Source organism: Suncus etruscus, chromosome 20, assembly GCF_024139225.1.
Source record: "Suncus etruscus isolate mSunEtr1 chromosome 20, mSunEtr1.pri.cur, whole genome shotgun sequence".
NCBI classification, from domain to species: domain Eukaryota; kingdom Metazoa; phylum Chordata; class Mammalia; order Eulipotyphla; family Soricidae; genus Suncus; species Suncus etruscus.
The window spans coordinates 6,686,173-6,700,400 of NC_064867.1; the positions used below are offsets into that span (position 1 = coordinate 6,686,173).

Genomic DNA, 14,228 nt, shown 5'->3' on the forward strand with positions numbered 1-14,228 from the left:
GGAGCAAGACTAGTCAACCTTCGAGCACCAATTTTCTTGGCTGTAAAATATAGAGGTATGACATCTTTCCTATAGGATGGTTTGTAGGTTTAATAAACATAGTTAATGTTTCAAACTGAGCTCTTCAAATAAAAGCTTGCGTGAAGTTCATTGTCATTAGATACAAGCCCTTCCCCACCCATTTTTTTGGGTGGTTCCTTCTTTGCCCTAACTGCACTTCCTTGCTATTTAGGGGTTTTTTTGTTGTTGTTCTGTTTTTCTTTATTTAAACACCATGATCACAAACATAACTGTAGTTGGGTTTCAGTCACAAAAAGAACAGCCCACTTCACCAGTGCAACATTCCCACCACCAATATCCCCCATCTTCCTCCACCCACACTCCTTGCTTGTATTTGAGACAGGCATTCTACTTTTCTCACTCATTAACGTTGTTAATAGTAGCTGTTAGTGTATTATTTCTCTAATAGCACTCACCCCCTCTTTGAGGTGAGCTTCATATCGTGAGCCAGTGCTCTGGCCCTCATCTCTGGGCATTATTACAATAATGTCTTTTATTTTTCTTAAAACCTATAGATAAGTGAGACTATTCTGTGTCTCACTCTCTCCCCCTCTGACTTATTTCACTCAGCACAATAGTTTCCATGTCCATCCATGTATAGAAAAATTTCATGACTTCATCTCTCCTGATGGCTGTATAATATTCCATTGTGTATATGTAACATAGTTTCTTGAGCCATTCATCTGTTGAAGAACATCTTGGTTGTTTCCATAGTCTGGCTACTGTAACTAGCACTGCAATAAATATAAGTGTGAGGAAGAGATTTTTGTATTGCATTTCTGTGTTCCTAGGGTAAATCTATAGGAGTGGTATAGCTGGATCATATGGGAGCTCAATTTCCAGTTTTTGAGAAATCTCCATATTGATTTCCATAAGGGTTGGACTAGATGGCATTTTAGTCATCTAAATTGGGCTAGATGGCATACACTGGTGATGAAGTGAATAAGAGTTCCTTTCTCCCCACATCTCCACCAGCACTGATTGTTCTTGTTCGTGATGTGTGCCAGTCTCTGTTACGTAAAATGGTACCTCATTATTGTCTTGATTTGCATCTCCCTGATAATTAGTGATGTGGAACTTTTTTTATTGTAAGAATTTATTCAAGAGACAAAATTGATTAATATAATGAGGTAAGCTAACATAACATAATATAGTGACATAACATAACATATAATATAATTTATATAATAATAATACATGTAAGTCAAAGAAAGTTTCTGATTAAAAACACAATTCTTTTTTTTTCCATAATGGCTTACATATCTTTCACAGTAGTATTTTAGGTACATATTAACATTGAATCAGGGGAATACCCATCACCAACTATGTCCTCCCCCCATTCCAGTTCCCTTTCTACAACCCATATACCCGACCATCACCCCCCAGGCTGCTAGAGTAGGAGGACCCCTCTTTGTCTGGCTTACTATTAGTGATCACATATCTGTTTGGTCCTGGAATCCTCCCTTGTTTCCCCCTCTATTTAAGAGGTATAAATAAATCCTAGATAAATCCTAGATAAATCGAGGTATGTAGTTTTGTTTGAAGGAAAGAAAAGCAATGGATTGGGGTACAAAATGAGAGGGAAAAAAAAGAAGTCAAAAGTCAAATACGCTGAAAATGAGTGGAGTCCCTCTAGAGGCTTCCAACCTCAGTTTGAGAGAGGATGTGAAAAAGGTAATTGAAACACCACAACAATACAGAAAGAAATATCAAATTAAATAACCAGTGAGCACTACAGCAATAAAGACAGGCACCACACAATAGTCTCGGTTCTGAAATCAACTCATGCTCGAGTGCAAAAAGAAAGAGAAAGACAAGACAAAATAAAATAAAATAATATTGGAGACATCAACCGTAATCTCCACACCAAAAAAAAATCGATGAATCGATAAATAAACATGTGGAAAAATGATTGTTTTGTGCTTTTTTTTTTCTCCTTTTCTTTATCCCCCTGCATAGGCACAGTAACTATTGGGGATATTGTAGAGGGAATTCCCTTGACCTAGGAGATACAGGGTTTCTCCACCCCTGAAGTATACTGTCATGGGATTAACTCTAGACTCCTTGCATGATCATTTACTCTCCCCTTGTTGCTTTCGTGGTGTGTGGAAGACTTCTGGATGTGGAATGTTTTTGCATGTGTCTTCTGGCCATTTGTATTTCTTTGAGAAGTTGTCTGTTCATCTCTTCTCCCCATTTTATGATGGGGTTAGATGTTTTATTTTCTTGTTAAGTTCTGTCAGTAACTTGTATATTTTAGATATTAGCCCCTTGTCTGATGGGTATTTGGTGAATAGTTTCTCCCATTCTGTGGGTGGCTTTTGTATCCTAGGCACTATTTCCTTTGAGGTGCAGAAGCTTCTGAGCTTAATATAGTCCCATCTGTTTACCTCTGTTTCTGCTTTTTGGGAAGACTTTTTATTACTCTTTTCATTTCCTCGGTAGTGATGGGTCTATTTAGATATGCTATATCATCCTGTTTTAACCGTGAAAATTTGTAGGAGTCCAAGAATTTATCCATTTCTTCCAGGTTCTCATGCTCTTTTGAAAGTAATTTCTCTTTTTGATCTTGGTGCTTTCAGTATTCTATTCCTATCTGTGGGGTTTGTCATTGTGACTAGGATGTGTCTTAGGGTGCTTTCCTTTTCTTTCTATTTTCTTTTAGTTCTTGGGTCACATCCGGCGGCACTCAGGGATTACTCCCGACTCTGTGCTCAGAAATCACTCCTGGCAGGCATGGGGGAACATATGGGATGACAGGATTTGAACCACAGTCCATCCTGGATTGGCTGTTTGCAAAGCAAAAGCCCTACCGCCGTGCTATCTCTCCAGCCTGGGTGCTTTTCTTTTTGTCTCTATTAGCTGGTACTCTTTGGGCATACCAGATTTGGTTGCATGCCATCTCTAAGTCTGAGAGTTTCTCTGTAATAATGTCCTTGACTATTGATTCTTCCTGGGGATTTTCTTCCTGGGTCTCTGGGACTCCAATGATTCTTAAGTTGGTTTTCTTTTTTTGGGGGGATCACACCCGGCCATGCTCAGGGGTTACTTCTGGCTCTATGCTCAGAAATCGCTCCTGGCAGGCTTAGGGGACCATATGGGATGCTGGGATTCAAATCACCAACCTTCTGCATGCAAGGCAAATGCTTTACCTCCATGCTATCTCTTCGCCCCCTACCTTAAGTTGTTTTTGTTGAACTTGTCAAGGACTTCTATTTTTATCTGTTCACTTTCTTTGACTATTTTTTTTCATTGTATGATCATTTGCTTTAAGGTTCTTTTCCAGCCTCTTCTGCTGTATGGAGTTGTTCTGCATCTCATCTTCCAGCTTGCTGATTCTGTCCTCAGCTGCTGTTACACTGTTGGAGAGGCTTTCCAATGAGTTTTTAATTTCATCTACTGATTTTTTTCATTTCTGTTATTTCAGTTTTGAGATTTATGATTTCTATGTTTGTATTCTGTTCAGCTTGATCTATGCTTTCTTTGAGTTCTATGAGCATCCTCTATATTTCCACTCTAAACTCCTTAACTATGTGGTCAACCATACTTTTCAGGTCATCAGAGCTGTATCTTCATTCTCTACGCATGCTGTTGTCCTGTGTAGCTTCACCATTGACATGTATGTAGTGTGGTTTTTACTGTGTGTTGTGGTGGGGTTCATGGGCTAGGAGATGTGCTTGGCAGCGAAGTGAAGCTGAGTGACCACACTCCGCCCAGCTTGGCCGTTTCCAGCTTACCTCTCCTTACACAGCTTTAGCAGGGCTTTTGGGCGGGGATTGGTCTCAGCACCCACAGCGATGTTCAACTGTGCCTTGGTGTCGTTTCCTCCCTCCCTCCCTCCCTCCCTCCCTCCCTCCCTCCCTCCCTCCCTCCTTCCCTCCTTCCTTCCTTCCTTCCTTCCTTCCTTCCTTCCTTCCTTCCTTCCTTCCTTCCTTCCTTCCTTCCTTCCTTCCTTCCTTCCTTCCTTCCTTCCTTCCTTCCTTCTTCCTTTTTCTTTTGGATTTTGGGTCACACCCAGCAGTGCTCAGGGGTTACTCCTGGCTCTATGGTCAGAAACAGTCCTGGCAGGCTCAGGGGACCATATGGGATGGCGAGATTTGAACCACCAACCTTCTGCATGTAAGGCAAACGCTTTACCTCTATGCTATCTCTCTGGCCCCATTTTCTTTTGTTTTAATAATCTCTTTATTTAAGAACCATGATTACAAACATGCTTGTAGTTGGGTTTCAGTTATAAAAAAAAACACACTTCCCTTCACCAGTGCAACCTTTCCACCACCAATGCCCCCCATCTCTGTCTTCCCCACCCCCTGCCTGTACTTAAGAGAGGCATTCTATTTATCTCACTCACTACTATTTTCACGATGATAGTTGTTAGTGTAGTTATTTCTCTAAAATTCAGGGGTCCTCAAACTTTTTAAACAGGGGGCCAGTTCACTGTCCTTCAGACTGTTGGAGGGCCAGATTATAGTACAAACAAAAATTATGAACACATTTCTATGCACACTGCATATATCTTATTTAGAAGTGAAGAAACAATATGGGAATAAATATAATATGTGGCCTGCAGGCCGTAGTTTGAGGACCATTGCAAATGAACTCAACACTTTATGGTAAGCTTCATATCATGGGCTGGTCCTTCAAGCCCTCATCTCTATTGCCTCTGGATATTATTACAATATGATCTTTTATTTTTCTTAATTCCTACAGATGAGTAAGACTATTCTGTGTCTATCTCTCTCCCTCTGACTCATTTCACTAAACAGTTTCCATGACCATCCTTGTATAGGAAAATTTCATGACTTCATTTTTCCTGACAGCTGTATACACATCCATTGTGTATATGTACCACGGTTTCTTTAGCCATTCATCTGTTGAAGTGGATCTAGGTTGTCCCCAGATTCTGGCTATAGTAAATAGTGCTGAAAAGAATATAGGTGTGCAGAAGGCATCTTTGCATTGTGTTTTTGTGTTCCTAGGGTATATCCCTAGGAGTGATATAGCTGGATCATATAGGAACTACATATGAGCCTTTTTTCCACTAAGAGCTACTATTAGTGTTTCCTGTTTCCTTGTCTTTCTGATATCACAGGTATTACCAGGCAGAATTTGCCAACCTTTCTGAAATGTGTGCATAAGTATCCCAGAGTAGTCTAAAAAATGCTCAGAGAGCACTGTAGGATACTTCCACTTTTTTTTTGTTTTTTTTTTTTGTTTTGTTTTTTTGTTTTTGGGTCACACTCGGCAGTGCTCAAGGGTTACTCCTGGCTCTATGCTCAGAAATCGCTCCTGGCAGGCTCGGGGGACCATATGGGATGCCGGGATTCGAACCACTGACCTTCTGCATGCAAGGCAAATGTCTTAACTCCATGCTATCTCTCCGGCCCTGGATACTTCCACTTTTAATGATTTATTTGGGTCTTGGGTGCCACACTTGCTGGTGCTTGGAGACTGGCTCTGGACTCAGGGCTTGCTCTGGGGTTGCTCAGAGAATGGTTGTATTGATCACCATATGCAAGGCATAAATGCCTTACCTTCTACTATCTTTCCATTCCTAAAGGAAAAGAGTGATACTTGGTATCAGATATGGATTAAGCTACTGAGTTGAAGCTCACAGTTTAACATTAGATAATAATACACCTCTTCCTTTGATGTTTTATAATTGCAAGGTTGTATTTTCTGTGGTTGCTGTGATTCAAAAAACAAAAGCGATTCTGTGACCTAGCGGGTAGTCCCATGTCAAAACGCACCTACCATTTAAGTATGAGAAACAGACTCCCAGATGTGCTGAGCATAGACCAGGTGATTCTGCTCTGGGACCCATGTTACTAAGACAGTGAGGATTCTAGTACTGCATGTATATGTGAACTCTCTATATATGTGAACACCTAAATATATGAGATAACCAAGGCCAGGTATGTGAGTCCTTACTAACACCTACCACTACCCACTACTATCCCATATGTCAAGTAGATGAGTTCCACTGAGACCCCTTGTGGGCACTCTAACCCAAATGAGTCTGATTACTTTATAATGAGTTCAAATATCACCCCTATAAATGCAACCTTGTGTATCTGACCTCCAGTCACTAAAGAAAAACAAAAGGAGAGAGAAGGGGTAGGAAAGCACGCCTGAAAATGAAGAAGATGAGAATGTTCAGTCTGATTTCAAGGTCTGAGAAATAGTACAGTGAGCAAAAGGTGCAAAACTATGGATATATCAGGGATAGACATGATAAAGTGAAAAATGATACAGAGATAGAACATTTGCTTTGCACACAGCCAGCCTGATATGATCTTGGGCACCCCATATGGTCCCCTGAGCTCTGCCAGGAGAGACACCTGAGCATAGAGACAGAAGTGAGCTAGGTGTGACCTCTCAGTTTACCCACAAAAAGGGAAGTAAAAACAACGGTTGTAATTGAAGAATTAAATGAAAATAAAAACATTTTCATACTTTTTTTTGTTTTTTACCTACTAAGATGTTAGGCTATAATACAAAATAAATTGCTTTAATTTTGCTGTGGTACAACTAAGGTATAACTTTTGGGCAGAATTGTTGAAAAGAAATGATTTATTACTAAAAAAAACAATGAACATAGGGACTGGATAGTATGGAGGTAGGGCATTTGCCTTGCATGTAAGGTCAGTGGTTCAAATCCTGGCATCCCATTTGATTCCCCGAGCCTGCCAGGAGCAATTTCTTTTTTAGTTTTTGTTTTTGTTTGTTTGGTTTTTGGGCCACACCAGTGATGCTCAGGGGTTACTCCTGGCTATGTGCTCAGAAATCCCTCCTGGCTTGGGGGACCATATGGGATGCCAGGGGGATGGAACCGCAGTCCATCTTAGGCTAGCGTACAAGGCAGACGCCTTATTGCTTGAGCTGCCACTCCGGTCCCACCAGGGGCAATTTCTGAGTGTAGAGCCAGGAGTAACCCGAGTGCTGCTGGGTGTGACCAAAAAAAAAATCCAACAACAACAACAACAAAAAACAAAATAAAAAAACAAAAAAACCCCAAAACAAAAACAAACAAAAAACAATGAACTTGGGGCCAGAGAGATAGTACAGTGGGCAGGGCACTTGTCTTGGATTCACCTGAACTAGGTTCAAACTTGGCATCCTATATGGTCCTCTGAGCACTGGCAGAAGTGACCCCTTAATGTAGGGTTAGGAGTAAGCCCTGAACATCACCATTAGTAGACCCAAAAATACAAATAAACCAAAAATAAAACAAAAAACATGAACTAGAAATTTTGAGAACTTCCTATTCTACCTATATTTAACATAAGACAGACCAAAGTAATGTAAAGACATATTTTGCAGTAAGATAATTAATGGTAACAAATGTCAGATTAGAATGCTCAGTACTGTGTCTCATTGATAAATAAGCTTCCTATAGAAAACCTCTTTTAATTAGCTGCCTTTTTTTGTAGCCTCAAAACTCAATTTAAATATAACCTCTTCCTGGCCTGGAAGATACAGTAGTTCAAAGGGTTGAGTACATGCCTTGCATTCTATTGGCCCAGATGTGATGCCTGGCTTGTCATTGTTCCCTGAGTGCCACTGGGTGTGGCTCCTTCTACCTTCAAATAAACATAATCTCTTCCAAGATATTTTCTCTGGTTTAAAGCACTCGTCCCCTCATTCTCAAGCTAGAGAAGGAGCTTCTCACCTAGTTTTGCACAAAGCTTCTTTTACCTCATGACAGCATCTTGGAAATGTTGGCTTTTCTCCTCTCTATTTCCTTCCTTCCTTCCTTCCTTCCTTCCTTCCTTCCTTCCTTCCTTCCTTCCTTCCTTCCTTCCTTCTTCCTTCCTTCCTTCCTTCCTTCCTTCCTTCCTTCCTTCCTTCCTTCCTTCCTTCCTTCCTTCCTCCTTCCTTCCTTCCTCTCTCTCTCTTTCTCCTTCCTTCCTTCTTTCTTTCTTTCTTTTTTTGTTTTTTTGGGCCACACCCAGCGGTGCTCAGGTGTTACTCCTGGCTGTCTGCTCAGAAATAGCTCCTGGCAGGCACGGGGGACCATATGGGACACCAGGATTCAAACCAACCACCTTTGGTCCTTGGATCAGCTGCTTGCAAGGTAAACACCACTGTGCTATCTCTCCGGGCCCTCTCTCCTCTCTATTTTCATTTATCATGATTAGTATGTACAAGTGCTCAAAAGTTATTTGTTTAAAAAAACACACAGAAGATTGGCTATACTAGTCTAAACCAGTGTTTATGAAGAATTTCATAGGTACTTCCAGGATTACTCAAATGCCATCATATTTTTTTATGTCTGATAACATAAGGACTATTTAGTTTCCTTATAATTAAAAAGATTGTCAAGTTTGATTCTTGAGTTACCTAAATTCGAGAGAATGGAAAAAAGGTAACAGAAGACTTAGTGGCAATCCCTTTTGGTCAAAGGGATAGGTGAGTCTGAACCTAGAATCAATATTTTATTTACTAATTGTGTGTGTGTGTGTGTGTGTGTGTGGTTGTGTATACAACATCTGAAGGAGTATGAGGTACACTTCATATGACCATGGTATAGTAGGGATAGAATCCAGGGTCTTGCACATGCAAGACACGTGCTCTACCATTTCAGCCACAAATGAGAACCCAACAGTTTTTCCTGTACCACATAGCACTTCTGGCCTTTGGCAGCTCGACTCTAAACATTTTGTGTTCAGTTACATTTGTGCTACTGTTACATTCTTCTCAATCCATTAAGAATAGAATCTTGGGGCCGGGCGGTGGCGCTAAAGGTAAGGTGCCTGCCTTGCCTGTGCTAGCCTTGGACGGACCGAGGTTCAATCCCCCGGTGTCCCATATGGTCCCCCAAGCCAGGAGCAACTTCTGAGCGCATAGCCAGGAGTAACCCCTGAGCGTTACTGGGTGTGGCCCAAAAACCAAAAACCAAAAAAAAAAAAAAAAAAAAAGAATAGAATCTTTTTTTTTAAGCCTACAGCACCCGGTATTCCCAAGCAGTCTCCCATTAAAGTACTAACCTGGCTCAACCCTGCTTAGCTTCCGAGATCAGATGAGATCGGGCGCGTTCAGGGTGGTATGGCCTAGACAAGAATGGAATCTTTTTTTTTAATTATGTTATTGAGGCCATTGTGAATTACAAGTCTTTCACAGTTTTTTCTTTTTTTAAAAACACATTTATTTACTTAGGTTTTGGGACCACACCTGGTGACATTCAGGGGTTACTCATGGCTCTGCACTAAGAAATCACTCCTGGCGGGCTCAGAGAACCATATAGAATGCCAGGAATCAAATGCAGGTCATCCTTGGTCAGCCCTACTGCTGTGCTATCTCTCCCTCTCTGGCCCTACAAGTCTGTCACAGTTGTATTTCAGGTCTTTAGTGAAAGTAAATTAGGGCCATTCCCACCACCAGTGTTGACCTCCCTCCAACAGAAATCCCTGAATGCATCCCAAACCTCCATCCCTAGCCCCCAGAACTACTAGTGTAACAGGTCCATTTTGTGTTTAGCTTGTTATAGTTTGGGTTTCTTGATTCTGTTGTTGTCTTTGGCTTGGATATTTAGATCTTTTTTTTTTCTTCCACTCAATGCTCTTGAGACCACTTGGCCCCTGGGCCCCATCTACTTTTTTTTTTCCCTTTCTCAATTTATAAGAAGACATAGAAATATGAGACAGAACAAAGTGATTGAAGTTCTATGGAAAAATGAGAGCCCCTATTTAGATATAAGTAAAATTAAAAGAAGAAATGAAAGAAAGAGGGAGGGGCAAATGTGGCTTTTTTTTGGCCTAAGAGATACAGAATGTCTCCATCCATGCAGCATTCTGTCCAAAGACCAACTACAAGCTCTGGGCATGTTGCTTGTCCAACCGCAATGTCTCTCTTTATAGTCCCGTAAAAAGTTCTGCTCAGTTGTGGTTGACAAAGTCAGTCTTCTGTAGTTAAGAGATCTTGGTTTTTGTACAGGTCCTAGGATAGGATGAAGCTTAAGGATAGAGTCTTTCTTTGTGGTCCCAGAAAAAGTTCTGCTTAGTCGCGGTTGTTGGAGGCAGTCTTTTGTAAATAGAGATAATGGTTCTTGCACAGACACTATGGCAGAGCATCTTCTGATTTCATCTCACCATTGGGTGATGGCGTAGAATGCAATCTTTAAACAGCACAAGAATAGTTGCCAGTGTTGTTGATAGTAGGCTAGGTTCAATGAAATTAACGTCAATTATAGGTAGAACAATGAAAATACAGAAATAGTTTTTGAAAACTTTTAGAATAAACAGAGAACAGGTTTCCTCAAACTTAGAGGAAATAAACTATTAGGAACTATTTTTGTTTTGTAAACATTTCAAATCTCAATTTCCAGTAAATGCATTCACTTGCCTTATTAAAAATTGATGGAGGGGCCAGAGAGGTAGCATAACGATAGGGCATTTGCCTTGCATGTAGACGGATGGTGGTTCAAATCCCAGCATCCCATATGGTCCCCGGAGCCTGCCGGGAGCGATTTCTGAGCATAGAGCCAGAAGCAACCCGAGCACTGCCGGGTGCGACCCAAAAACCAATAAACAATAAAAATAAAAAAAGAACACCAAATCCAAAGTTAACGACAGCAGATTCGATACCCATTCTACAACAAGCAAGACACAGAGGGGACCAGTTTCACTAGCAGTCTGGGGGTCAAAGAAGGGAGATATGGCATGCAGGCTGGGAACAGGGGTGTAGGGAGGACAACAGTGGTGGTGGGAATGCCCCTGTCCCTGATTCATTGTCACTATGTACCTTAAATATGACTGTGCAACTCGCAGGGGTCTCAAACTCGCCGCAAATGGCCCTCCATACAACATTTTGTGGCCCTGCCCTAGAGGAATCTTTTTTTGTTTTATTTTGTTTTAGTTGTTTGGGTCACACCCCCCAATGTTCAAGGCTTAGTACTGACTTTGCACTCAAGGATCACCCCGACTTTGCCTCCTGCGGCCCGCAGGTAAATTGAATTTGAGACCCCCTGTACGGCCATACCACCCTGAACGCGTCCGATCTCGTCTGATCTCGGAAGCTAAGCAGGGTCGGGCCTGGTTAGTACTAGGATGGGAGATCATCTGGGTATACCGGGTGCTGTAAGCTAAAAAAAAAAGATTGTGAAAGTCGTGGCCACCATAAAAATCATCTAGAAATAAAATAGCATTCTTTTGTTTGTTTTCTTTTTTATTATTATTAAATGACTGAGATACAGAGTAAAAAGCTGTATGTGGTTAAGTCTCAATTATACATGGTTCCAACACCCACCCATCCCTTCACCAGTGTTCATTTCCCCAATTACTCTCCTGTCTTCTCTCCATCCAACCCACCAGACTTTCCCCTTTTATTCTTTTCGGCACTATAGCTTGCAATACATACTGAAGGGGCATCCTGCAGACCACTTTACTTCCTTTCAGTCCCCAATTCTTGTCCACAGTGGTATTTCCATTTGTTTTGTTTTTGTAGTATCTTTATTTCAACACCTTGGTGACAGATACGATGGGAGTTGGGTTCCAGTCATAGGAAAAATAGCCTTCTTAAATAAAAAAAAAAGTGCATAAAAAATAAAAAGAGAGATCAATTTGGGATGATTCGATGAACCTATATATTAATATTAAATGTCAATACATCAATGTTAATTGATTAATGTTAACCAATGATGAATATTAATCATCCATGTATTAATTGATATTAAGTGACAATATTTAAACATCTGTGCCTTTTCCTAGAAGGGAATGAAGATAAAGGACACTATGGTCATGCAATATAAAAAAATCTGTGCTTCCCCTTCTAAGCCAATGCAAATGCTGTTGGAGATCAAGAAACTATGGCGCGCCTGATGCTTGTGTTGTGGTTGCTGCTGGTCTGGGTAGACTAGAGGATGTTGGGGCGCAGTGCTAGGGAGGCCGAGGACTTAATTCTGAGGCGCAGAAACTTGCCCAAGTCCCGAGGTGGAAAGAAGAGAGCTCGGAGGCGCGGGGACCCCGGAGCAAAGCGAGGTGCTCGCAGCTCCGGGCCAGCGCGCGGCCCCCGGACGAGGTTTCCGGAGCGCGTCGGGAGCGCGCGCGTCGCGTGACGTCACGTGCGCGATGACGCAGGCGGCGGCGCGGCCTCCGAGGCGCGGGGGGCGCCGAGTTTGAGTCGCGCGGGGTCGCTCGCCCGCCCCGCCGGCCCGCCATGGCCGCGGACTCGGAGCCCCTGGACATGGAGCGCCTGAGCGCGCAGCTGCTGCTGCCCCGCGACGTGGCCGGCCGCCTGCAGGCCGGACGGGAGGTGCTGGCGAGCCTCGCCCGGCCCGGCGCGCTCCCCGACCTGGACGACGACCCCGGCCGCCTGGGACGCGCCGTCGACGCGCTCACCGGCTGGGTGGGCGCCAGCAACTTCCGGGTGAGTCCGGGCACGGAGGGACGGCGCATGCGCGGACGGGCGGACGGACCGACGGACAGGCGGACGGACAGATGGACAGACGGGGCGCGCCCTCCTGCCTGGGAAGCGTGGACCGACCCGCGCGCGCCTCGGATCCTGAGCCGCACGGACGGACGGACAGACGGACAGACAGACAGACACACACACACACACACACACACAAGCTAGGATTGTCCCAAGGACTGGCCGAGCCCGCTGGACTTGCAGTCCATGCATGCACGCACACACGCACACACTCGCACAGTACACGTGGCTGCTGTGACACACACACACACACCCTAGGATTGTCCCAAGGATTCGGGAGTCCACGCTTGCACACACACACACACACACACACACACACACACACACAAGCTAGGAGTGTCCCAAGGACTCAGGGAGCCCCACTGGACTTACAGTCCTTACACACACACACAAACACACACACACAGACACACACACACAAGCTAGCTTACAGTCCTTACATACACACACACACACACACACACACACACACAAGCTAGGATTGTCCCAAGGACTCAGGGAGCCCCACTGGACTTACAGTCCTTACACACACACACACACACACACACACAGACACACAGACACACACACACAAGCTAGCTTACAGTCCTTACACACACACACTTCGCTTCCCCTCCACAACAGTCCTTACACACACACACACACACGCGCGCACACACACACACACACACACACACTGGACTTACAGTCCTTACACACACACACTTCGCTTCCCCTCCACAACAGTCCTTACACACACACACACACTGTCACACACATATACACACACACACACACACACACACACAAGCTAGGAGTGTCCCAAGGACTCAGGGAGCCCCGCTGGACTTGTAGTCCGCAGGCACGATCTGGGGCTTCGCTTCCCCTCCACAACCGACTTTTCTAACACTGCGAGCAGCAGCCCGCCATCATCACTAGTGCAGCGGTTCGGGCTCCTGGTGGCCAGTGCCCTTGGCACCAGCACGCGGTGCGGAGTCACCCACTGTAAAACTGGGCAATGATCTGTCTTTACTCGTCAAGGGCTCCAAGACTCACGGGTTCACGTTGGTGCATGCCCAGGTAGACACTTGCTAGACATGGGCTGTGGGATGGAGTTTTTAGGGCAAAGGGTCAGTCGAGTGGATCCGTCATCATAAGTGACTCTTGTGTCTTGCTCATTTCTTTTTTTTTTTCTCCATCTTTAGAGCATCAGAAGTTGTCTGCTTTAGTTCACCATGGAACTAGAAGGAAAGAGACAGGGTTGAGTCCTAGTATCTACTTTCCTTAGTCAAAAGAAATCCTTGATGGCTCTAGTCTTGATGTTTTGCCTCTCACTTCGATTGAACACGTGTCCTTGCAGGTTAGCTAGCGCCATAGAAGAAATAAAAGAAAAAAATATATAAACCATATGCATCTAGAATGAGGTGCAAAAAGCCTTTGGGCTTTTTGGCAGGCAGGATGTAATTAGTTTGCTCTGTAGTTCTCAGCAGCTAGTTTTCTTTCTAGTCTTCTGGTGGCAGTATTGCACTGAAAATGATGACCCAAACTTCTGCATGGAGTGAATCTTAGTGATGCTAACTTCAAAACCCGGGAATCAGGCTTGCACTTAGCACTGTTCTCACAGAGCAGGAAGGCAAACTCTAGAATTATTGTGTATTCAGAATGGCAAAAACAAACATGATTTTTTTAAGACAGGTCTGGTTTGCGACTCAGGAATAGTTTAAAAATTAACTGTGTTTGCACCACCCTCCCCCATGCAG

At 43.5% G+C, this 14,228-nt stretch overlaps 2 pseudogenes; one reads left to right on the forward strand and one right to left on the reverse strand.

Moving 5' to 3' along the window:
- Positions 1-9,001: 9,001 nt before the first annotated feature.
- LOC125998515 (uncharacterized) lies at positions 9,002-9,119 on the reverse strand (annotated as a pseudogene).
- Positions 9,120-11,026: 1,907 nt separating this feature from the next.
- Positions 11,027-11,145, forward strand: LOC125998401 (uncharacterized; annotated as a pseudogene).
- Positions 11,146-14,228: the final 3,083 nt, after the last annotated feature.